Source organism: Lissotriton helveticus, chromosome 6 (assembly GCF_964261635.1).
Source record: "Lissotriton helveticus chromosome 6, aLisHel1.1, whole genome shotgun sequence".
Taxonomy (NCBI): Eukaryota; Metazoa; Chordata; class Amphibia; order Caudata; family Salamandridae; genus Lissotriton; species Lissotriton helveticus.
In genome coordinates, this window is record NC_136067.1 from 1,900,066,555 (window position 1) to 1,900,093,943 (window position 27,389).

Consider the following 27,389-nt stretch of genomic DNA (forward strand, 5'->3'; position numbering starts at 1 on the left):
TACTTGGCAAGCGAGGCACATTCAATTAAATTAGCAGTTTGGCGCCAAGGCTCACTTATAATAAACAGAGAGGAAGGACTAACAGAAATACATGGGCTCCTACGGACCATAGAATATAGGCGCCATTTTGTAACAGTAATTCTGCATGGATAGATCAATGTTATCTCATATATGCAAAGCCAGACATAATTTAAACAATATACAATATACATATTATAATAGCCTGTATATACATTTTATCTACATTATATATATATACACTTTATTTTTATACTTGTGATAGGAATTTCTGTTGGATTTGGTCTAACTTTGGAAATATGATCTATCAAAACAAATTCAATACTGGATCGTGTTTATTTTGATTTTTCATTTTCATTTACAAGGACTGGCTATAGTACTGTACATTGTGTATACATGACTGTACCTATATACTACATTTAGGGATTTATATAGGAACTTATTACCAAATGAAGGTAATTTGAAGTGTATTTGTCCTATAGTGCTCAGGAAGGTATATTAATTTTGCACAAGGTGATGCAACACAATTTGGCTAGCCCATCATCCCTTAAAGACAAGGAAAGTGGAGCAAATCATTTTTGGCGCTGGGAGGGCCATTGCTGATTTTGTAATTTGTGTGTTTGCCTTGAAAATGAGGACTTTTTGTAGTGTTTTAATTGCGACAGATAGTTTGCACTAGCTCAGCTGTAGGATATAAGAAGTCCACATTTGTTATAAGAAATAGCCGAAAGATATAACAGATACCTGAAAAGAAGGCCGTTTCTAATCTACAAGTTGCTTTTGATTTTACCAAATTAAAAAGACTGGCTAACGTGAACCCTAAATAAAGAAAGCTTTTAAAAACGATACACTCATCCAAAATCACAAATGTATGCACTTTGCGATTTAAAATGTGGTTGGCAGTGGGCTGAAGCAGGTTAGTTAATAGCAGGAAAGTATTTGTGTGTTTGAATTTCACATACTTGTTGCATTGTCTCTGCAAGTGTGTCATTTCATTTCATTTCCATTAAATTCAATTACTACATGAATGAACACAACAGCTGAAACTGACTGATCCGAACATACATGCCGGTTGATTAAAGTGTACAAAAGCAAAATGAGCAATAATATGCTGCGGAAACCATTGTCGGTCTCCTTAATTAAATCCACTTATGGGAAAATGCCACCCCTGACCCACTACACTCTATGTAATTGGCTTATTATGAGCTGGAAAGGGTTAACTGTTTTGAAAAAAGATTGATCATTTAGGAGCTAAATTGAAAGAGTCATATGACATTTTTGTCTTCCACCACTGTTGCCTCTTGAGTACTATAGAGTCATTCATGTTGTGCAAATGATTCAGTGCACACTTATGAAAATGTAGACTGTTTAGGATACACTACAGGAAGACCTGTGCAAACAAGCCTGAAGTTGACAAATTGTAAAAGGAAGCCGTAATTTAAAAATATGACATTGTTTCTATCTTCACATGGAGTTAATTTGCGATGTATTTTTAAATACTCAAGCCAATGTGAGTGGATGAATTATTGAGTTTCTAAGTGAACATGTTGGCAGAGCCCGATTTAGCGTTCCTGGCGCCTGATGCAACAATCTCTTTTGGGGGTGCCTACACCAAGCTTGAGGAGGTGGTGGGATTGCCATGTTCACATTCACTCTGAAACAAGCATTTACAATGCAATAGGTCTCGCATTATTAAAGTTTGAGCTATCGGCATTGTAAATGACAATGTCTTTTATTCATTTTTTTTAAAACCTGCAATCGGTACACGTACAGTCCGTGCTTACGATGAGCAAGGCTGGCAGTAAAAGAGACTGCCAGCCTTGCTTCTCATAAGCATGGACTATAAGTACAAAGTGCTTGTTTACGCACCGAGTAAACTGGGTGGCATTGCTGTGTCACAGGAGTAAACGGGCTGGTGTTGGTACAGGAGTAAACGGGCTGGGATTGCTGGGGCACAGAAGTAAACCGGGTAGTATTTCCGTGGTACAGGAGTAAACGTGCTGGTGTTGCTGAGGCACAGGAGTAAATGGGCTGGTGTTGCTGGGGCACAGGAGTAAACGGGATGGTGTTGCTACAGGAGTAAACGGGCTGGTGTTGCTACACGAGTAAACGGGCTGGTGTTGCTACAAGTATAAAAGAGCTGGTATTGCTGGGACACAGGACTAAACTGGGTGGTATTGCTGTGGCCAGGAGTAAACGGGTGGTATTGCTGTGGCAGAGGAGTAAACAGGTGGTATTGCTGGGGCACAGAAGTAAACTGGGTGGCATTGCTGTGTCACAGGAGTAAACGGGCTGGTGTTGCTGGGGCACAGGAGTAAACGGGGTGGTATTTCTGAAGTGAAAAATTAAAGTGTGGTGCTGAGAAAAAACCACACAGGGGTATTTCAAAGGAACAGTTACATTGAGTTTGCAGGACGGAGTTTGGGGGTCGGTGGGGGTGTCGTCCAGTAGTGAAGAAGTTGAGTGACTCAGGGCGGTGGTACTGGGTGCAATAGAGCCAGGGCTGGTGATCAGCATGACAGTTGCAGGGAGGCTGCTTAGGGAAAGGCCCGAGAGCGGGGATACCCTGGGAGCTGGGGTAAGAATGGCACACTGGTGTTTGAGACTGCCAGTGCCGAGGAGAAGTGAGTGAGGGTGCACAACTGGCACAGCTGGGAAGGACACCTGTTGGTGAAAGCGGCACAGCTTGGGGTTAGGACACATTGGCTCTCTGGGAATCGAACTCCTGGGCGAGGAGTCCCCAAGACTCTGCAGATTCCACACATATTTCTCTCTCTACTTGAGTTAATAGCCAGACAACGTTTAGAAGACCACAAAGGAAAAACAAGGCCCTGGGAGAGCTGTACGTGTACACTTCGGGCAGTGCACACCTTGCTACACACATTGTCCCACTCACGCACACACACTCTCTCTCTCTCTCTGTATGGCATGGGATATGCGGAGTATGACGCCATCGGATTGCTGTAGGCGCACACACACACACACACATCTGCACAGACTCGCACGCGGCGGTTAAGGGGTGTAAATACATGCACACTGGAAGTCATGACATAAACTAACGGGCCAGGGGGATCTGAACACGTGCACATAAGCACATGCACACACAAACATACACAAACAGACGCACATACTGCTAGGCGTGACAGCAACACTGCAAGATATGGGGATCAGTGCAAGGACGCACACTGGAAGGTATGATACGCACATACATGTTCAGGGGTGGATGTAAACACGCGCACAGACACAAACAAGACAGCCCTAAATAAACACACACCTCGGCGTGAGTGGCACACCAGGGTCCAAAGACACACAGACTCACAGCTGAACACGGCGGCGTACTTCCACGGAACCCGAAGGCGGACAGATTGTGCCCCGGACACGAATCAAACAAGCACTGGTGGTGAACATGCCTGTTCCGAGACAGGCTTATAGCAGAGAGCCTCACAGACAGACACAAGCGGATACAAACAGTGCGTAGACGCACACACAAACAGACAGAGGCGGACTCACGGCGAAACACTGAGGCAGTCAGGCACACTCACTGCAAGCACCCATACACATTTACGGCGTCTTAGAGAGGCAGGTCGGGTCACAAGCACCTTTACAGGCAGACAGACTTGTTGCCAAGCAAGCAGGCACAGTGACAGGTCCACAGGCCCACACTAGGAAACACTCGCAGACAGACACACAGACTGGCAGTGGAAGGGTCACAGAGTTACAGACAGGGTCACATACAATCTGTTTCCCAGAAAGACGGGGTGACAGAAAAGCAGTCAGGCAGAGACTCTAGATGCAGAGCACCCAGACAGGGTGGCAGCAGACAGGCAGACAGAAGCAGGCAGGCCAGACAAATAGACAACCCCTACACAGAACGACATCCGGCAAACATACCCGAATGCGCAGAAAATAACGCGACACAGACCGCATGCGCCTGCCCTCACCCCGGAAGCAGAGCCATTCAGGGTAAATTTGGGGAGTCGCGAAAGTTTGGAGACAGCCAGAATCCTGGTACATCAAAGGCTTTTTGGGGCGCACAAAACTAATTCTACCTTCAGATGTGCGGCAGGCATGCTTCATAACGACAGTAAACCAGCGTGAGGAGAGACTCCCGCAAAGTGAAGTCTGTGACCCGCATGATCAGTTGTTGGTTAATGTTAAATAAAATGTTCTTTTTTTATTTCTGCACTCAAAATAAGGGGTTTGGGATATTGTTAGGTTAAGCTAAGTTCGTAGATTTATATAGGGAAGCTTATCCAGGAATCTGTCCATAGGCACGGAGGAAGAGTGCCGCCGAGGCTCGAACCCAGATCCCCAGCTCCCGAGTTGACAGTTCTGACCACTGTGCCACATCCTATCGTCTGTTGACGGTACAACCTTTATTTAGTAATGATCGCTTCGTCTGTCTCGCACAGAAAGGAAACATCATTTTACATGACTAAACGGGAGAAGGCAAACTAAAAACAAGGTGGAGAATACTAAAATGACAAGCCTGTGGGTGGGGATGTGACATAAACACAGCAAGTTGCAGAGATAAGAAAAAAAGGAACCGCCGGAATGCCTAGTGCGCAGGGAACCGTAGAGCGCGTCTCACCGTTGGGTCTCATGTTGCAGCACAGGGCGGCCACCAGCATCAGCCTGGTCTCCATCTCGCCTCCTTGTGTTCTCCCAACACCAGTCTGCGCCTCTTGTTCCTGACAGCCTCGTAAGTACGTCTTACACGGAGAACCGCCGCAGGCACGGGGGCCGCAGAAGGCTCCCGCCTTCAACCTCGAGCGCATTGGGATGATGCCGGCAGGGACAGCGCAAGTGGAGTCCCTCCTGAATGACAAACAGCGCTTCTCCTCAGCCTTGCACAAAGCGCCGACCCGCTGACAACTCAGGCTGATGGGGCTGTCCAGGCGAGCGCGTGGTGGGTGGGAGCGCTTGAAAGTTAAGAGGCCCCTGCGCGTGCTCATCTGCTGTCCGAGGGCGCGAGCTGAAAGACAAGCCGTGCGCATGCACATGTGCTGTCGTGAACCAAGCTGATAGACACGCCGTGAAAAGCAGGCGCTGCCCGGGTGAGGAGCGAAGAAGCCCCTCCCGCCTGGCGTCGACGAGTCTTCCGTTTCAAGGCTTCTTGGTTGGTTGGCTATCAGTCAGAAACCAATCAGAAACCTATCAGAAACCAACCAATCAGAAACCTTGACTTCCACCGGCACCAATCCCAGCGCGGCTCCTCGTCTGACGTCAGAGGAGCTGCGCTCGGGGATTTCTGAGGCTCCCGACCTTCCCGAGCTGCGGCGGTGTTTACGCTGAGGCAACTTACTTAGAATTTCCCTACAATGCCGCTGTGGGAGGCGGCGGTGATTTTAAACAGCGCTCCTTCTTGCACAGAGCTCCACAGTGCCTTCCCATGCGTAAGGGGAGAGGAGCCCGGTGAGTGGGGTTGAGGGTGGGGGTGTACGCGCGTGTGTCTGAGTGTGTATGTGCGTGCGTGTGTCTGCTTAAGGGGGGGTGCGTGTGTGTATGCAGCGTGTGTCTGTTTAAGGGGGGGTGCGTGTGTGTGTGTATGCAGTGTGTGTATGTGCGCATGCATGAGTGTGGCTTGGTTTCAGAATGGGAAAATGAGGCACGGCGACGTGCGCGCTCACGAGGTAGAATCTCCGGCAGGAGACGCTCGTGACAGTCTGCTGTCTACATTCCCCTGAAAGTGATGACATTAGTTGTCTCGCTAGACGCAAAAGCTTCGCTTTTGCACGCAAAAGCTTCGCTTTTGCGTACGTCTAGCGAGACCTAAAAACGAGTCCTTAAAACTAACAATGGCACGTGCTTTCGCAGTGCATGCACGAATGGTGTTGCCCAAGCTTTCCACTCAGGAATATGGTGTCCTTAATCGCTATTGTGTGTCTAGGACAGAACAGCTATGCATTGATGAGACAGGTCAAGAATGATATAGTTCTGTCACCCCTCAACTTTACATAATTAATTACTGTATATTTAATAAAGCAGAGGTGTACTCTTTCTTTCTTTTCCTCAGTATTTGCTTTTCTTCCTACCCTTCACACTCTACTCCTTCCCTTCGCTCCATTCTTCCTTCACTTTCTGCCCTACGTCCACGTTTCTTCTTAATCGCCACCTCCCATCATTGACTGCTTTTCATTTTTCACCTTCTCATCTTTCCTTTCCACTCTCTTTTAACCCATCCCCGCTGTCTGGCCTTCTTCCCTTTCTCCTCTTTCCTTTTTTTATTCTCATCCTGTTTCGCTCCAATCTTCCACTCCCCATCTCTGCTTTCCTCACTTCTCTTCACATTCTTTGTCTTCCGTATCTATCTCTGCCTTCAGACCTCTCCTCCTTTCTCCCCCTTTTATGTTTTTCATTCTTGCACATTTTTTTATATCCACTCCAGGAATCAATGCTTGTTCTCAGGGTCATAAATGTAAATTTTGATGTGGCAACTCAGTCTTTCATCTTCATGTGGTCGATAAAATGTGTGCCGTTGAGCTGGGAGCACAACATTTTAAATTCATTGTCAAGGCTTCCTTTGGTGAATATGTGCTTTACAAACATACATGGTATGTTAAGGACACAAATGTATATCAATCTTTTTTTTTCAATTTCTTTGCAATATTGCACTGCCATTATTCTCTCTGTACCTCGTTGACCCAGTGCCTTTCATACTTGAATCCGTTCTCCTGACCTCCTTTCTTTCCTTCGTCCCATCTTTTTTCATTTCCTTTTTTCTCGCCCGAAGCACTTCAAGCCATGCCTCCTTTTCCCTCTTGTTTCTTGCTTCCTCACACCCTCATTCCATTCAACCTTCCCTACACCCTCATTAATTCTCCATCCTTCCTCCCTTGATGCATTTAATCCTTCTTCCTCCATTCATTTCGTACTTTCTTTTTTTCATGCTCCTTCCTTCATCCCTTCTTTAATTTCTTCGTTTCTTATCCCCAACCCACCCTTCTGCGTTCTTTCTATTCATATATCACATCATTGATTTCCTTTCTTCTTCTATCCCCCAATTGTAAGGAGGAGGTTAGAATCAGCTATTGGCAAGGATGCCAGTGCTACTGGCGGTGTCTTTCTGTTGCTCCTTGGCAATAAAGGATATTACTACAGTTTACATCCAGTGTGTAATTTAACACTGGCGAAGAGTGCCATGGAGCGTGAGAGCCTACGCGTGCAAGTTTTAAGGAACCTTCTGCTATTATTGTTACTACGGAACAAACTCCCACTTCAAGGAATCTAGGTGAGATTGGTAATTGCGGTGTCAACTACTGAAGATTAAGTTTTGCAGCTAGCCTCATTTACAGGAAGACTGACGGATTGTTGAACTTTGAAGCAGTTTTTCATGAAGCGGTATTCAGTGTTTCAGTTCATATACGGCAGTTACAACGTTTTCTAACATACCTGTTACCAAGTGGTGCATCCTTGGTTGCCAAGACGTCTTCATTCAGAGTTTGCGTCTTATACCTGGTTGCCAAGTAAGTGCACGCATTGCTTGGAACTCCTGCTGCATTCACAGTACGCTTGGATTGTCTCTGTCAGCCTGTCCTTCTTTCAGTCATAAGGGCTAGTGACGTCACTACGAAGGGTCACGCTGCGGGACCCCAACAGTGGCCATTTTGGATATCACTTCTGTGTTCCGTGAATTACCGCCAAGATCGGGATGAATACTCTTCTACTTCATAAATACTCTTCTACTTCTGGCATTTGAAGAGTTTCTATTTGGTTCTCTCGTTTATGTATGGTCTTACTACAATTCTCACAGTATTTATAGGAGAGTTTTGATTTTTTTTTCAATTACTATTCTCCTTTTCATTCACTGACAAGCATGATTACTTAATTGGGGGTAATTTGTCACTTTAGGCTCACATGTGTGGTGAAGTACGTACAGTGGATAAGACCCTGAACTAGTCCATACATCATGGCCACACAGAATTACAATATTAGTGCTCCTCAACCTTTTTGGGTGTGTGCATCTGAACCACCCATGAAATGGTGTGAATGGAAATCATATTTCAAGAACTATATTGATGGTGTGGATGAAGCAGGAAAGATGGCTGCAGTTCAAAAGAAAAGGTTACTTCTACATTCTTTAGGTCCAGCTGGATTGAAAGTTTATGACCATATGACTAAACCCGCTGTTGCGAGTGATACCAATGTTTTTGATCTTGCATTATTACATTTGAATAATTATTTTTCACCAAAAGTCTGTATAGGCATCACTAGATTTAAATTCTTCCATAGGAAACAGGGTAAAGCTGAAACTGTGGATAACTATGTTTCGGAGCTAAAAAGGTTAGCTTTAGACTGCAAGTTTGGTACACTGCATGCTGACTTCATAAGAGATAAGGTTGTCATGCATGCATACAATCTTTCTATCGAAGATAGACTTTGGGTCAATGGTGATGGTCCTTTACAAGAGATTTTAGCTTTAGTTTGCAAGGCGGAGATGTCTAGTAGGAGTGCTGTAGTGTTAAAAGATGACACACAAGATGCTGTAGTTAGCAAAATTAATATCAGCAGTGATAAGTTTGGAAAATGTAGTTCACCAAGGTTTGACAGACAAGGTCCTCCTAAAATAGGTTGTGGGAGAGCCATACCCAGGGAACAAACAAGATGTTACAGGTGCAGTAGTTTAGATCATCTCGCAAAAAGCAAAAATTATCCTGCAGCACAACAGAAATGCAGCAATTATCAGTCATTATGCTAAAGTTTGCAGACGAAGGAATACAAAAGGTAAATTTGTAGGTGAAACTTATGAAAATTTCACGTTGCAAGAGTGTTATGAGGATGATATTCCGGTTGATAATCTAGTTATGAATGTATGAAACAATTTAGTACTCAACATTAATGATTGATTAAGTGGCAACAAACCTGAGTGTTTGATGAAAATAGGAAGTGTTAAACTTAAAATGTATTCAGATTCAGAATCTCCTTACACAATCATTAATGAGGACTTGTGGAAATCCTCATTAGTATTAAAGGTACGTCATCATTTGAATGAACAAGATATACACCCAGAAGGATACTGTGGAGAAAAGATAGACCTTTTGGGGTATAGATCGTTCACGTTCGAATTCAAAAACAGGCCGACTAGTGTGATGTTATATGTCGCAAAAACTGGTCCACCTGTGTTGCGCTGGCTTGTCCAAAAGGAAATACCCATTATACTAGATCCTAACAGTGAGGAACAGGTACTAATAGTGTATGAAAGCAGCACTTTGGGTGAGAGAACATGAGAACAGTTCCCAAGTGTTTTTAATAACAAGTTGAGTAATTCTTTAGGCTTTGAGCATTTAATTTGCCTTAAAGATAATGCCATTCCCAAAGTCCATAAATGCAGGAATGTTCCTATGTTAATTAGAAGTGAAGTGGAAAATAAACTTAACAAATTAGTAACTTCTAATTCAATTGAAGCCATTGAAGCTTTGGACTGGATTTCTCTGGTGGTCATTGCTAGGCATAGCAACTGAAAAATGTGGCTTTGTGTGGACTTGTGCCACCTTAACAATAACATCATTGTAGATAGGTTCCCATTGCCTAAAATTAATGGAATGGTTACTTGTGAACAAAGATAATTTCCTCCATTTTGCTGGTTGCCTCAATAATGCATTTATAAATGAATGCCTTTTTGACCCTTCGATATGTCCATGGTAGTTGGTTTCCTCTCTTGTAGCTTGTTCTTTTCAGACTTTGATGTGACCATATCTGTTCTGGTTGGCCATTTAAGTGTGTCTAGTTGAGCACTGAATTCTTGTCAGTTGATCTGATGCCATGCTTAGATATTTTATATAACAAAAAGGAGATACATCAAAAATGCACTTGAAGGTAATCAAATTAAACTAAGTGATCTTTTCATCAAACATTCTTAAATTAATATGTGCAGGGGCTCTGTCAGCCTCCTAATACGAAAGTAAACGATATCAGCCCGGATGAGTGTACAGGAACTCAAGGTGCACTACTACAATGTCACTTAATCCAAAGTGTACATTTGGTAATTAGAGTACTTTAAATGTATAATTGTGACAATCTCAAAACAAGTAATCAATGAACAATTTATCCTTGAACAAGCGTTGTCAAAACACTTCCAAACATAACGAACGAAGAAGTTATCCAAAATCTGCTTTTTATTCAGTCCATAGCAGAATTTCTTCAAAAGAAACACGATGATGCTTTACTCAGCATGATAAATCAGATGACAGATGAATTTTCCCTTTCCCAATGCATTTTGGGTGTTATTCTGCCCTTCGTCAGGAGGATCTAGAACATCAATAATTACAATAAGTATTACAAGAAAATCATGCTCAAGGCTATATACATCGTGCTTAAATTTAATTGGGCTCATACAGACAAGCGAACAGGGCTTAGAATAAGACATACTAGTAAAAGATAAATGGACCTGGGTGGAGGCGTGGGAGAATGTGAAAAAAAGAATGAAAACAATACAACCCGGAGTGTTAATGTGTGCACCCAGAATGCTGTGCAAGGAAATTCGAATAAATCAAAAAAGGAAATACCTTAGGGAGACACCAAGTACGCAGCGCGATACCGACTACAGGCACGGAATCGGTGCCAACTGTGAAACAGATAGATAAATAAAAGACATGGTGAAATGCCGAAATAGGTTACAAAATGTCCCTCGTGTTTATCAAAAAAAGAAAGAGATTACCTCTAATGCCGACGGTATGAGATTTCTATAAAACGAAAGTGAGAACTTCAGTGAGTTCGACGCACTGCCATTAGTTAAGGTTAATTGTTCTGGTGAATTGTTCAACTGAACCTCAGCTAGAAGCTTACCGAAGCACAGGTAGTGCATCCCGTGAGGGTCTCACAGCCGAAGTAACTGGTGTGATAGAGCATTCAACCCAGTCACAGTGTCCCGGAAATAAGTGAAACCGTTCAACCGAACCTCAGATAGAAGCTTACCGAAGCACAGGTAGTGCATCCCGCGAGCGTCTCACAGCCGAAGTAACTGGCGTGACAGAGCATTCAACCCAGTCAAAGTGTCCCGTAAATAAGTGAAACCACGATTGTGCGTACATTGCGTCCTGATAGTGGCAATAGAAACAGGACTAGCCCAGATTAGTAAACTCAATAAGCGCTCGTAGCGAGACGAGCTAAAGTGCTAAAGTGCAAAAGAGCTAATGAGTAAAGAAGAGAAGAAAGTGATAATAACTCCAATATTAAACATTCAAAGGAAGTAAAATATTCAAAGAAATTAATATATTGCATCAGTAGAACTGCGAATGTCACATAGATCCAGTAAAAAGCAAATGCATGTAAACCATAAAAAATACACAATAAAGCAAAATCAGTGAAGTGAAATAAGTGAAGTGAAAACAAAGTACTGTAACAATGGTGCTGCTATACAAAACCAGTGAGCTTGAAAATGAATAAATCATGAAATAAACGTTACAGCACACACTGCAACCCGCATATACAAAACTAATAAAAGCTTGCCTTTACAAAACTAGGTCAATCAGAGTAAGAGCATCCAGGAGATCAAAGACAATTAGTCAATATAAGATGATGCAGTAATAATGCTAAAAAAAACCAGGACAATTCGAACTGAAGAGTCTCAGGAAACCAAATCCAGTCTGTTTCAAGTTGTAAAAGCAGTTTGAATAAGTCTCGACCAGGTAGTGGTTCGATGACTTCAATTACACTAAATCTGAGTTGTGCGATGGTGTGTTGATTATCTACCCAGTGTTAGGCAAAGAGGAACTCAATGTTTTAGTATGTATCCTGCATTTATGTTCAGTAATGCGAATTCTTACGGTCCTCTCAGGTTTACCAACATAGTATATGCCACCAGGGCATTTCATCACATAAATGGCATGAGTGTAGTTGCAGTTAGCGGTAAAATTCAGCCTAATGTTTCTGCCAGATCTAGGGTGAGTGATTGATTGCCCCATTAACACATTGTTACAATGAGAACAGAGTTGGCACTTCATCATGCCTTTGTGTGCTCATAGTAGTAGCTTAGATATTTTGGCATTGGCTATTATCATCGCGTCCAGAGCAGATGATTTTATTTTAGCTGATGAGAAGCTGAGCTTCAGGGTCTCATGAGCCAGGTAGGATGGCTTTGACATTACAATGTATTGCCTCAAACTCCAGATTCCTCAGTTTCTATAATGTCTTATGGGTATAATGGGGTGTTGTTTCTGGTGCAAGTAGTGTGCTTCTAAATTAAGTTTAACAAGCAGAAGGAAAAAAAGGGAATGTCCATTTATACCTAAAGTTGTATTGACATGTTTTAGTCTTCAAGGCGTGACAGGCCACACACAACCTGCTAGAAGCTGAGGGCTTGCATATCATTGAATATTTTGTCACAGGTGATTTGTCCGGTCTATATTGTATAAAGAACATTGAGAAAATTTGACATGTATACCGAAAAAGCATGGGTGCTTATGCATACAATCTCATTTTTATGTTTAGGGTAGATTTCAAAATATATTTTCAGTATATCTAAATTCTCTATATTGTCAAGACCGAAATTATGGTATTTACAAGACAAAAGATCTCTTATATGGTTTATTGACAATGACAACATTAACAAGGCACAGGAATACTCTTACCTAGGGGTAAAAATGTATGACAAGCTGAATTGGTCATCATATGTCAATCTACTGCATCAAGGTGGGCTAGTAAATATGGACAGGATAGAAACATTGCTTGAGAAGCAGTGAGTAAAGCTTTATCAATAATGAAAGTATGAATTGTTCATTATTACTATATGGATCACATTTTCTTGGGCTCTCAAAATGATACGTTTGATGTGATTGGTACTGCATGAATTGGAAATCTACTTAATGTAACACAGATCCTCCACCAGCTAGAATTAGAATAGAACTGTGAATACGATAAAGCTGTTTTGGGTTGGTAGACTTATGCATTATTATTATTATTTTTTGCAAAATTGTGTAATGGCTTATGGTAATACATTATTAATCATATCTGAACAATGTGATCTTACGAAATTACACATTATACTTTTCCTCAAAATAAAAAATGTAGTTCTGGAATGCAAAATTAAGATATTGGAGAAAATATGCTGTTGCTGATACATTATGCATGAATTATTAGCTACTGACAAATATCAGGATTACGGAAATTGATGGACACCTACATTGAGTTGACAGCCAAATTTGGTCAGCACTTTGAAAGCAAGGGAATTAAAACCTTTTTGCATGTTCTATGTATCACTTTATCAGTTGGAGGGCATTTTGAGGACCAAATTGTATGACAACACGTTATCAGGTTGTGTAAATATCCTGTCCACCTTATTACTAGTGCATTGTAGCCTATGGCACCTGTATTACCGAAGATGGGATATCCTTCATGTTTGTGACGGATTACACTAACTGCCAAACTCTATTCAGGCCCTTAGTTTGGTAATATATCGATTAACTAATTTCTGTATTCTGTTAGTAAATTATTGTAAATCAGTTTATAATGTAAAAAATACTTAAAATTAGATGTTGAATTAGTTTTCAGTCACACCCTGCTTCATATTATCCATTCCCATGGCCTACTGCGCATGCCAATCAGACATTCCTACCAGTCTGCAATGTGTGGCTGAGAGTTTGTGCAATAGTTTAAAAGTTACAAACAAGACATTGCTGATAGGGTGCTAGCATGACTGTGGTGTGTGTGCCCTTAACACAATAGAAACAGTGTGTTACATATAAAGTTTAGAAAGCAAAATAACCACTTAAATAGTAATGTCCATAAACATAGGTTTCATCAACATGCTTACTTTTTTTAAATTCCATAGTTTGATCAATTAAAGTTAATGTAAAGAAGAACAATGTCCATCCTGATGTAGAACAATAACTCTTCTTTATTAAATTACAAAGCCTTTGGACTCTCTTGCATGAAAAATCACACCACAACAGACTTCTCTAGATGTACCTCTAAAATTTGGAAGTCTCTAGTCCTATCTTTGAGCTTCCCACTTGAGTTTAAAAGGAGAAGCAAGGCATTTGCTGATCCATCGCAAGGATTAGCATAGGCCTGCAGCAAGTGGGGCCTTAGTGGCGTTGCCCTGTGCAACTGCACTGTCCCAGAACTGAGACAGAAAGACTATGAGGCATCTGAAGCACTCAAGAGAGGAAAGCGACAACTCCTCTTTCTGTAGCAAAGTTGAGGTGTAACAGGTGCAGCTAGCCTTAGAATGGAGGATCATCCTGTAAGAAGCAGCAGCAGCAACCTCACAGCCAGTGCTCTCATTTTCAAACCACTTCTGCTGCAGAAGCACTGGAGTATCAAACTTGAAACACTCCTGATGTGATTAACAACGATTAAGGGCTGGGAACTTAAAACAATCTTACAGCGTGCAAAAACGACATTGGCAAAAGTCAAGAAACTAAGGGGAAGATGTATCAAGATTGGGTTTTGGGATTCAGTAATTGCGATATTTAGCGATTCGCAATTGCAGATTCGCAAAACACGATGTATGAACGTTTTTACGATTATTTTGCGATTTCTTAAAAATCGCAAATTGTTCTCAGAATTTTTTGTGATTTCCTAATTTGCGAAATTCGCAAATTAAGAAATCGCCAAAAAAGGGAATCTGCAATGCAGGAGCAGGTTGATGACATCACAGGCAGGAAGTGGGAGTGATTACCTGCACCTGCTTGCCTGAGCCACACCCAGTGGCAGTTGGAAGACTGTTTGGAGGCTGAACAGACCTGCTTGCTCTGATATGGAGTCCCAAAACCCGCAGGAGGGAATGGCTGCAGAAAAAAGAAAGAGAAAACATAAGTTTTCTGAAAAGGAAGAAGAAATATTAATTGAAGAGATGGCTTGCAGCCATGAGTTGCTTTTTGGTAAAAAAGCATTGAAAGTGCCAGAAGCAAGAAAAATAAAAATCTGGCCGGACATACAGCAGAAAGTCAATTCAGTGGGAGTCCATTGAGGAACTGCGCAAAAGATGGTACGACATGCGCCAGCGGTCAAAAGAAAGGCTTGCAGAAAGACTTAAGGAGGCAAACAAAACTGGTGGTGGAACTTCGAACGAGGAACTGGTGGAGGCCACTCTCTTGCCTGAGAGTGTGAGTGGTGTGGCTGAAATAGACAGCTCTGACCCTACACAAAGTGCACAAGGTAAGATGCATGATTTCATGTTTAAAAAGTAGTGGGTAATGCATGTACATTGGTCTAGTACAAGTACACAGTGGATAGGAATGTTTAAGTCCTGGTACACAGATTCACATACAGTGAGCCATGCATCATAGGTGTTGTAGTTTACCTTTCACATTTTGATTTTGTCATCAAATAAACACAGACACACATAGTGCTTTTTGAAAGAAGACTAAAATGTACTTCCAATGTTGTTACATTTTCAAGTAGAAACAGTTTATTTTCAAAAACAATATCATACAACAAACTCATATGTCTCACTCTACATCCACAGCACAGTCAAGGCATTCAAGCGATGAAACTGAGGGCAATGAATCACCTCTCCAAGATGTTTCGGCTGCAGAAGGCGTAAGCAGTGATGAGACTGTCTCTACCCCCATTGTGCGAAGAAAGCGCAGACACGTGGCCCCTCTGCCTCCTTTAGAAGATGATCTCAATAATGAAGGTGGTACAAGAGACAGTGGTCATGACACAGTGGTCCCTTGTGGTACTGAAGACCAAGCCCAAACACAAAGAAGACCACGTATGTATAGTTTGGAGAGTTCAAGGAGCAGCAGTGGTCATGTGGAAACTCCAACAGTCTTTGCAGGGTTAGAGCAGGATATGCTTCATGTGCAACACAAGGCCCTCCGTTCTATTAATAGGCAGCTGACAAAATTGAACCACAACCAAGAAAGCGTGGGAGATGGAATGAAAGCAATGGCAGCATCAATAGACAGACTATGCTTGACTTTAGAACGCACAGAAACCTCATGCAACAAGGCAGCTCACCGTGCACATGGCAGAATGCATGGGTACACAAAAGCTATTAACAGATTATGTACTGTGACATGTAATTTTACACGGCGCAGCATCAACATGCAAAGAGAAATCAGTGACTGCACACAAAACATAGCCAAAGGCCTGGACAAGGGCACATCTGCTGTGGAAATACTACAAACAGCAAACTTTTGCGCCAGCGCACTTTTGGATGCAGCAGACAGTGAGGACACCTCCAGCAGGAGTAGTAGCAACCCCACTCCTACCTCACAGCTGACGCAGCGCAGAAGTGGTAGAAATGCAGCAACTATGGAGAGCATGGAATGTCATCAGCGCTCTGCGCAAAGCCTCCAGCGTCAAAAATGACATTTTACATTTAAATATTTAGAACATACACATTTGCCACTCATGGGGTATCTTTGTTGTTACGTAAACATAAATATGACTGTGCAGTAATGTGTCATGTAACCATTAAGTTTAAGTTTAAGTTTAAAGTATTTGTAGAGCGCAACACACACCTGAACGGTTTCTTGGCGCTAAAATCGCAAACAGCCTGAGTGGCGGAATCAACCGCTGGGGCATAAACTGAAACAGAGGGAAAAAGAAAAATTATTATTTTTTTTTTTTTTTTTATTTAAAGAAATAAAAGCCTGGGTAAACAGAAAGGTTTTCAGGGATTTACGGAAAAGGGAGTACTGGGTGAGGGCTCTGAGGTGAAAGGGAAGGGAATTCCAAAACACAGGGGCAAGAGTAGAAAATTTAGAGCCACCCTGTTTTTTTTTCCTGAAACGAGGGGCTACTAAAAGATGTTGAGCCGAAGAGCGAAGGTCTCTGCCGGGAACGTAGGTTTTGATGGTTGAAGATATAAAGATAGGGGCCAGACCCGACCTGGCCTGAAAAGCCACACAGCCTAGTTTAAACAAGGCACGTTCCCGGACAGGAAGCCAGTGAAGGGTCTTCAATAGGGGAGAGGTGTGGTGGAATTTAGGGAGACCGAAGGCAAGGCGAGCCGCCTGGTTCTGAACCAGTTGTAGCTTGCGTATGCAGTACTGTGGGATGCCGTTGAACAAGACGTTCCCGTAGTCCAGGCGGGATAGGACCAGTGCGGACATGATCAGTTTGAGTGCAGGGAAAGAGAAAAAGCGAGAAATAGATCGGATAGTACGGAGAATAAGAAAGCAGGAAGAGACCACCGAACCTATCTGGGAGTGAATGGTGAGTTTATCGTTGAGCTTGATGCCCAACGTCTTGACAGAGGAAACTGGGGTAGGGGGAGAGCCAAAGGAAGGGGGCCAAAATAGAGAATTCCAGGGACTGGAGCAACCACCCGTAAGCACCAGTTCCGTCTTATCAGGATTGAGCTTCAGGTGGTTGAAGTTCATCCAGTCCCTGATAAAAGATAAGATTGATTGAAAATTAGAGATAGAGTCAGAAGAAGAAGACAGGTTGAAGATGAGCTGGAGGTCGTCGCCATAGTTGTATACCGTGACCTCCAGCTGCTGAAGAGCGAAGATAAGGGGAGAGATGTAGAGATTAAATAATAAAGGGGACAGAGAAGAACCCTGAGGCACCCCGCACTGGACCTGACAAGGGGTAGCTGAGAACTCCCCAAGACGAACCGCCTGGGTCCGGTCCCTCAGGAAGGATGAGAGCCAGATGAGGGCCGAGAGTAGGATGGAATGATCCACCGTGTCAAAAGCGGCGGACAGATCAAGGAGGACCAGCGCCTGGGGTTGACCAATGTCCATACCCTCTCTGAGGGAGTCCAGCACAGACACCAGCACAGACACCACCACTGACTCTGTCGAGTGCCTAGGCCGGAACCCCGCCTGGCAAGGGGCCAACACCCCATTTTCCTCGACCAAGGAGCTGAGCGCAGAGGTGACATGTCGCTCCAGTACCTTGCCTAAAAAGGGTAGCAGGGAAATGGGGCGGTAATTAGCCAAGGATCGGCTCCTGGTTTTTTTAAAATGGGAACAATAGAGGCAGATTTCAGTGACGGAGTCACGACACCCTGGGCCAAGGAATCATTAAGGAACCCAAGAGGGGGCGAGGTACAAACTGAATAGATCTGCCGTAAGATATGTGCAGGGCAGACATCTGCTGGGGAGCCAGATTTGATTTTAGGGAGAAGAGAAAGGAAGATTTCCTCAGTAAGAAGAGGAAAAGAATTAAGAGAAGCTGGGGCAGGAGGTACCTGGGGATCAACGAAGAGGGGGGAAGGGGGGGGGATATTAGTTTTGATTGTCTCAATTTTTTCCACGAAATATGAGTTCAAAGAATCGCAGAGTTTTTGAGAGGGAAGAGGCTTCAATGAAGTCCTATCGGAGAAGGCCAGGTCGTGAGTGATGGAAAAGATCTCCTTGGGTTGATTCTCTGCCGCTAGAATTTTGGCTGAGAAGTAAGCTTTCTTGGTCTCTAGGATGCTTTTTTTGTAAGTCCCTAGGAGAAGGACGTAACGGGACTTGGAGATGGGACAGTAGTCCAGTCTCCATCTGCGTTCTGCCTGTCGAGCCATTAGTTTCTGCTCTTTTAGTTCTTTGCTGAACCACCGGTTAGCGTCTTTAGGGCGCCTGATCGAGGTGCGCCGAAGGGGAGCCAAACTGTCGCTTCCATTCGTAAGCCAGGAGTCAATAGCCTTAGCTTGGACTGCAGAAGCCAAGCCCGACAGGGAAGGAGAGGAGGCCAGGAGAAAAGAGGTTAGGTCTGAGAGGTTGACCTTGCCCCAATTGCGAGCCCATGAGTTTTTAGCGTGGGCAGGCATCTTGGTCGGACAGAGGCTAAGAAAGAAGGAGATTAAATAATGATCTGACCAGGTGCAAGGAGAAACAGTGAGTGAAGACAAGGGACAGTTGAGAGACCAGACTCGGTCTAAAATGTGACCGTGAACGTGGGTGGGAGTGTGAACTAGGGAAGAGAAGTTAAGTGACAGAAGGATTTCAGAAAATTCCTTAGATGAGGGGCATTCCTTGGGGTCGGAAGGCCAATAGTTAAAATCCCCAAGGACCAACACCGAAGCATAGTTAACAGCCAGAGTGCCAAGTAAATCTTGAAAGGCGGGGAGAAAAGATGGAGTGGGTTGAGGTGGACGATATACCAGCACACAGGCTAGGTGAGGAGAAAAAGAGGTGGAACAAACCACAAGGTGGTCGATTCCTCCCATGGGGGGTGAGGGGAGAATCTGAAACTGAAAATCGGTGCGGACAATCAGAGCAACGCCTCCGCCCATTTTCCCGGCTGGGCGGTCAACATGGATAGAGTAGTATGTCGAAGGGAGGGCGGCCAGTAGAGACGGGAGAGATGACTCGCAAAACCACGTCTCGGTTAAGAATAAGAGATCGGGTTTATCCGTATCTAAAAGTATGAATAGTTCCTGATGATGTCTGATAGCTGACCTTGTGTTTAGTAGAATGATGGACAGTGGAGGGGAACGAATATCAGGGGTGGACGTTGAATAAGGGGCTAGAGGGGAAGCAGTAGTAAGAGGGCAGCCTTGTGGACAGGCTAGGCAGGGAGAATAACAGCCCAAGTTGGTAATCCATAATGCGGGGGTCGAGGGGCCAATGACCTTGTATGAGAGTGAGATCAGCTGAAGAGTATCGGGTGAGAAGACCAGGGGTAGTGGCCCCTAGCCCCGGCCGGCCGCGGACGGGCGCAGACGGGCTTAACTCAGGCGCAACTCCGGCGCGCCTGCGTCGCGCCCGCTGCGCTCGTCCGCTGCGCTGACGCATGGGGGCCGTTGAAATAGGGTGGTGACGAGGGGGGTGTGGCGAGGCTCTAGCTCGCCTAGCGACCCGATCCAAGATGGCGCCCGCGTCCGCTGGGGAGCCCGTTAGGCGGTCAGCCCACAGCAGGCGGCTTGGCCTCTGTGCTAGTGGAGATCGACTCGGGAGGTAAGTGTCCCCGCTCGTATTCAGCGGAGTGATGTTACAATGGCAATCTTATTGTTTCGCAACAAAAAACATTCACTTTAAAAGGTAATACATGTTTTGAAATACCTTGTCTCACCTAAAAGTAATTTTGTGTTATCTCAGACCTTCTTTGACGGCCAGCCGCAGCTCCTACTCCTGCTGTAGCCCTTCTAGGTGGAGGTATGTCATCATCATCAGATGTGTCTGAGTCACTCACTTCAATTTCTGTTCCTTTTTTCATAGCCATGTTATGTAGCATTGCACAGCTAGTTACAATCTTACAGCATGTTTCTGGATTGTATTGTAATGCATCTCTACTTTTGTGTGTGCAACGAAAACGGCTTTTTAAAATTCCAAATGTGCGTTCAATGATGCCACAGGTTGACCGGTGTGCCCTATTATATCTTCTTTCACTTGCATTTGATGGATTCAAATATGGCGTCAGAATAAAATCGCGTACTGCGTAGGCACTGTCACCTGCATGATGAAAAAGAAAGAGTAAGTGTGTGTTACATCAATGAGTAATTGTTGTGTGAATGACTTATGTTTGATGTTCATTTACCTAGTAGATATCCCTCTCCAAACTATCCTGCACTCAGACGTCTATGAATTCCACTATGTCGAAAAATAAAGGAATCATGTGTGCTGCCTGGGTACTTTGCCAAAATATCATTTATGATGTATTTTGCATTGCACACAATTTGAATGTTGAGCGAATGGTAACTTTTCCTATTTCTATACACATATTCTGTGGCTGCTGGTGGAGTGATGGCAATATGGGTGCCATAAATACAACCAATCACATGTGGGAAACATGCAATTTGGTAAAAATCCAGTTTAGTCTCTTGCATGGCTTGTTGGGTGTTTGATAAGTAGATGTGATGTTGAAGCCTGTTCAGCATTGCATCCAGAAAGGCATGGAAAAAGCGTGACAGAGCACACTGGGATACCCCACCAAATTCTGCAATGACGCTTTGAAAAGACCCAGAAGCCAAAAGGTGCAGTGAGCACAATACCTGCACATGAGTAGGAATTGATTGTGTCCTGCCTGTTTGATGCTCTAAAAAAGGTTTCAATTCATCAATGAGATCCAAAATAGTGTGTGGGTGAAGTCTGTATTTGTCATAGATTTCCTCTTCAGTCTGCTGGAACAGCGTAATGCGCAGTCTAAATATTCTTTCCTGTCGGTATACAACTTTTACAACGCAATTTTTACAACGCACTACCATTACAACGAAACTTTTACAACGCAACATCCATTACAACGCATACATTTACAACGCAGTCATTACAACGCATGTTATGTTAAAAATGTTATACCGCGCACGTACACCGAGACGGTTTCTTGGCGCTCATAACAGACATAGCGAGCCAGGGCAAAGGGTATCATACTGAGGCCGCTTTGAAGAGAGAAGTTTTCAAGGTTTTCCTAAATGACTCATAGGAGGGGCAGTGGCGTAAGGAGGAAGGGAGGGAATTCCAAAAGGAGGGGCCTAGAAAAGAAAAACGCAGTCCGCCGTGCTTTTTGCGGCGGTTAGATGGGATGCAGAGAAGATTATCAGCAGACGATCTGAGATTACGGGTAGGGAGGTATCTCTTTAGTTTGGAAGAGATAAATTCAGGGGCACGGTTATGGAGAGATTTGAATATGGTGCATCCGAGTTTGAAGGAGCACCGTTGGACCACTGGGAGCCAGTGAAGGCTCCTCAAAAGGGGGGAAACGTGCTGGTGTCTAGGTTGGTGAAACACCAGGCGGGCCGCCTGATTCTGAATTAGCTGGAGTTTTTGGAGCTGATAGGCAGGAATCCCCACATACAAGATGTTAGCAAAGTCAACCCTGGAGATGACCAAAGCCAGTATGACTAATATGAGTGCCTCTCTGGTAAGAAAATGGCAGATCTTACGGATCCTACGCAGTTGAAAAAAGCAGGAAGATGTCACAGCCGAGATCTGGGGTTTCATAGATAGATCCTCAGAGATGACCACTCCAAGGCTTTTCACAGAGCTGACCGGGCGAGGGGGGGTGCCGAGAGAGAGGGGCCAGTAATTGTCATCCCATGGATTGGTAGGGCCACCCACCAGAACAAGTTCCGTCTTTGACGGGTTCAGCTTAAGTTGGCTGGGAGCCATCCAGTCAGAGATGAACAACATTGTGGTTTGAAAATTAAAACGAGAAGAAGGTGAAGTGTCCAAAGGGAAGACCAACTGCAGGTCATCTGCATAATTATAAATAGTGGCAGGGGAGTGACGAAGGGAAACCATAAGTGGTTGCATATATAAATTAAAAAGAAGGGGGGAAAAAGCTGAACCCTGGGGGACACCACAAGTGAGGGGGGAGAAGGGAGCAGAGAAGGTAGAAAGGTGGACTGCCTGCGAGCGGCCTTGCAGGAAGGATCGAACCCAATCCAGGGCAATGCCCTGGATGCCGGCGTTTCTGACACGGTCGATCAGTATAGTATGATCGACCGTGTCAAATGCCGCCGAGAGATCCAACAATACAAGGGCTTGGGAGAGATTATTGTCAGCGCCAGCTCTAAGGGTGTCCATGACAGCCGCAATCACCATCTCTGTGGAATAAAGAGGGCGAAAACCAGCCTGTTGGGGATCCAAGAAAAGGGAAGTCTCCACAAACGTGCTCAAGCACCTGGTAACATAGGTTTCTAGGATCTTTCCCAAAAAAGGAAGAAGGGAAATGGGCCTGTAGTTACTCAGCACAAGTGGGTCTGCGCTGGATTTTTTTAAAATAGGTAATACCACGGCCTGCTTGAAGGCCTCTGGGACAACTCCTGATGTTAAAGAGGAGTTGAGGAGGGCCAAGGCAGGACCGGGACAGGCCATGAAAATTTCTTTAAGAATGTGCGGAGGGCAGCAGTCCCTAGGAGAACCAGAACAGACTTTTTGAAGAAGGCTGTGAAAATCAGAAATAGAAATAGGAGGAAAAGTAGAAAATTCCTGAGGGTTTACAGGGGGGAGGGGAAAGGATTTAGAAGGGGAAGGTGGAGGGATGTTAGTTTTGATAATGGAAATTTTATCTTGAAAAAAGGCATTAAGCTCATCACACAGAGCCTGGGTGGGCACCAGAGGAAGAGTGATACGATCTGGGAGGGAGAGCTCATTGACGATTGAAAAAATGTCTTTAGTTTTTGAAGCCGACTCCAAGATTTTACTGGAAAAATAGGAAGTTTTTGCCTCAAGTATCGAAGATTTATATTTGTTCAGTAGAGTAGTAAACTCTAGCTTAAGTAAAGGGTCGTACTTGTGGCGCCAGCGACGTTCAGCTTGGCGAAGGGCAAGTTTGTCAGATTTAAGCTGCTCATTGAACCAGCGCTGGGCATCGTGAGGGCGCTGGACTTTTATGATCTTTAGGGGAGCTACGGTGTCGGCTGCTTCCTTCAGCCAGTGCTCAAGGGAAGAGGCTTGGTGAGAGACTGATTCAGAATCTGGAGGGACTGAGGCTGCCAAAAGAGAGTGAAGTTTTGGCAGGTTGGCATTTTTCCAATTACGGGCTGTGATGTTTGCCGGACGCGGGGGGCGGTGGAAGCTGGGAAGGTCAACAGAGAAGGAAATAAGGTAGTGGTCTGACCAGGTGCAAGGGGTGATCAGTGGAGGGTCGATGTCAAGATTAGCCGTCCAAACCTGATCAAGTATGTGACCCTTACAGTGGGTGGGATTGGAGATCAATTGCTGGCAGTTCAAGCTGGTGAGGGTTTCTGAAAACCGTTCAGACAATTGGCTTTCTTGAGGATCATTAGGCCAGTAATTAAAATCACCCAGGATAAGGATCCTGGAGTGATTAATAAGAAGCTGGGAGACCAGCTCCCCAACTGACTGAGAGAAAGAAGGCATGTAGGAAGGGGGTCTGTACATGAGCGCACAGATAAGGGAAGTAGTGACAGAGCGAAGCTGTATAACGAGGGTTTGAGTGTCAGGAATGGGGGTGCAGTCTAAGATGGAAAAGACATATTCCTTACGGATAATAGCTGCAACTCCGCCACCGACTTGCCCCCTAGGACGGTTAACGTGTAAGATATAGTAGCCGTTTGGGATAGCGGCTAGAATATCAGGCACGGAGTCCTCTGTTAGCCAGGTCTCAGACAGGAAAAGAATATCTATATCAGTGTCATCTAATAGGCGGTAAATCTCCAATTGGGGTCTCACCAGGGAGCGTGTATTTAAATAAAGAATGGTTAGGGTACAGGAAACAGGAGTGGGAAGGGGGGGGAAGGAGGGTACGGATGGGGAGGTAGGGCAGGGCGGAAGGGAAAGGGACGTGCTCGGGGAACGAACAATGCCACACGCCTGGGCTCTCCTAATAGCCTCAGGCGGCAGGGGAACATCGTGACAGAAGGAACATAAGTCCGAAGATGAATACGAGAATGTTTGGGCAGAATGTAAAGCCGCTGGTCGCGGTCGGCCGCGGACGGGCGCAGACGGGCAGGACTTTGGCTTGACTTCGGCGCGACAACGGCGCTCCCGCTGCGCTCGTCCGCTGCGCTTCCGCCATAACGTCATAATATATGATAGGGACGTAAAACCACTAGACCGCTAACCTGCGCTGAGTGCAGCAGGGCGGAAGTGGAGAAAAGAAGGCGGGGAATGGCGCTCTAGAGATCGACCCTCCGCGCAAACGGCACTCAGCCGGGGCGGAACGGGGTCTGGAGCGAAGGGAAACAGGTGAGATTACTCACAATGAACCACAACAATTGCCAGTAGCGATTATGAAAGAAACAGTATTTTTAAAAACATGCACAGAGGTAAATGCGGAGGAGCCGCGTTAAAAGCTAGTAATCAGCTAGTCAATTTCACGGAGAGTAAATAACACATTGGCAGCCTGAATCGCCGCGTCTGTCAACTGTGTCCCGCGTTGACTCCCAATATATACTCTATGGTCCAAAACCACTAGACCGCTAACCTGCGCTGAGTGCGGCAGGGCGGAAGTGGAGAAAAGAAGGCGGGGAATGGCGCTCTAGAGATCGACCCTCCGCGCAAACGGCACTCAGCCGGGGCGGAACGGGGTCTGGAGCGAAGGGAAACAGGTGAGATTACTCACAATGAACCACAACAATTGCCAGTAGCGATTATGAAAGAAACAGTATTTTTAAAAACATGCACAGAGGTAAATGCGGAGGAGCCGCGTTAAAAGCTAGTAATCAGCTAGTCAATTTCACGGAGAGTAAATAACACATTGGCAGCCTGAATCGCCGCGTCTGTCAACTGTGTCCCGCGTTGACTCCCAATATATACTCTATGGTCCAAAACCACTAGACCGCTAACCAGCGCTGAGTGCGGCAGGGCGGAAGTGGAGAAAAGAAGGCGGGGAATGGCGCTCTAGAGATCGACCCTCCGCGCAAACGGCACTCAGCCGGGGCGGAACGGGGTCTGGAGCGAAGGGAAACAGGTGAGATTACTCACAATGAACCACAACAATTGCCAGTAGCGATTATGAAAGAAACAGTATTTTTAAAAACATGCACAGAGGTAAATGCGGAGGAGCCGCGTTAAAAGCTAGTAATCAGCTAGTCAATTTCACGGAGAGTAAATAACACATTGGCAGCCTGAATCGCCGCGTCTGTCCATGACGCATGACACTACAACGCACATCACTACAACGCATACCATTACAACGCAGTCATTACAGCGCATACTATCACAACGTAAAACTTACCATCCAACACTTACCCTACTGTTGCACCCCCTGGAGTTAGAATAGTAATTTTAACCCCTACACTATCCAAAACTTACCTTCCTGTTGCACCCCCTGGAGTTAGAATAGTAATTTTAACCCCTACACTATCCAACACTTACCTTATAAGCAATGTAATGTAATGCGTTGTAATGGTATGCGTTGTAAATGTAGTATGCGTTGTAGTGGAATGCGTTGTAAAGGTATTTTTTAAAAATTCGTTGTAATGGTATGCGTTGTAATGGTGTGCGTTGTAATGGATGTTGCGGTGTAAAAAATGCGTTGTAAAGGTATGCGTTGTAAAAGTGTGCGTTGTAACGTCATACATCCTTTCCTGTCTCCTCTGTGCAAGGGCTTGGATACGCAGCCTCCTGGCTATCAGGTAAAGTCCCGCCATTTTGAAAGTTAACATTGCATTGTGGGTTCCTTTTTATACTTTCAACCTGGTTACCACCTGCATGTAGTTGGTGTTAATTACGATTTCTTAAATTGCGATTTTCATGTTTTCGCAAATTGCGAATTTTTCATACATGTCTTTGCGATTTCTTATTTTGCCAATTCTAGATTGCGAATTTCGCAAGTGAAGAACCACGCAAAATAAGGAATCGCCAAATTATTCGCAAAAAAAGGTATTCTCACAAACTAAGTAATCGCAAAAATAGCGATTACTTATTTTGCGATGCAAATTTTTACATACATACCATTTTCCTATTTTTTAGACGCAAACGCTGATTTTTAGCGATTCGAAGCGTTTGCGACTAAAAAAGATATTGATACAACTGTCCCATATGGCTATAACCTGTTTTCATAGCCTCAAATTCAACTTTTGTGAAAGTGTACCACCTTGCCTATTTTCATGAAATTGACATGCATGATTTAGCTGTTTAATATAGTTATTTAAAAATGTCAGTAGGTTTACTTAGAAAAAGGGTTGCTCTCATTTGCTATAAACATGTTTACAATTTAATTTATTTGTGATCACTAATGTATACTGAGTCCTGCAATTGGTAAGATGCCAAATAAGTGCCGTATCCTACAAACCAATCAATCAAAAACTTTATTATCGATCACTAGGATCATAAAAGCACATCACAGAGAACATTTAAAATACATACAAATTGGATAATACGATATCAAAATCCTTAAAAGATATCAAAATACAGTTTCAGCAGATGTGGTAGGAACAAGAAAACAAAAAAAAAATACAAGAAGATTAGCAGCACAATGTAAAAATCTATCAGCGATAACAGTGATCATGCATGCCACTCAAGGGCGCAGGCTATATATGTGTAATCTATGACCAATGCTTAAATACATCAAAATGACGAAATGCAATATAATGCAAATAATTTGACCAACTTGCAATAAAATTCAGTACTACGATGAAGAACAACTTCTTACATCCAGTTTGGGATGGCTAATACATTTATGCAAGAAGTCCCTTGAAAAGGCTCCACATCCATACTCAGTACTTGGAAATCATCATCATAATAGTGCTAGAGCCCAGTGCTCACTGGTAAACTGTCAGAGCAGTGGCTACCTTGTATACATTTTGTGCGTCTTATCCACAGGCCCATTGGATATATGTACAAGCCGAAGATCCCTACTCTGTTTGTATCAGTTTGCAGTAATATAGGCCCCTCCGTGTGCTTTTTGGTGCCCACATTTCTGCAAAGTGGCAATCCACTTTGTCTGGAGATGTTGAAAAAACGGGCAGAGGAACAGTACATGGGTTAAAGATTCCGAGTCCCCTCTGCATACTGGGCATAGATCGACAGCAGCACTCAACCCTAAGCATTTGGGACTGAAAGCTTAAATGGGTAAAGATCCGTACCTAAATTGCAAATACAGCTTCCTTGCCAAGAACAATTTCATCAATTGTG

General features: G+C 44.2%; 1 long non-coding RNA gene across 1 annotated transcript in view; it reads right to left on the minus strand.

Annotated features, from left to right (window-relative positions):
• LOC144761944 (uncharacterized) overlaps positions 1–20,762 on the minus strand; it is a 61,285-nt gene extending 40,523 nt beyond the window's left edge. Inside the window, exons 1-2 of the long non-coding RNA XR_013595968.1 lie at positions 19,921–20,762; positions 16,431–16,497 (exon numbers count right to left, since the gene is read on the minus strand). This is a non-coding gene — a long non-coding RNA (uncharacterized LOC144761944). The remainder of the gene's footprint in view (positions 1–16,430; positions 16,498–19,920) is intronic.
• Between the last annotated feature and the right edge of the window lie 6,627 nt (positions 20,763–27,389).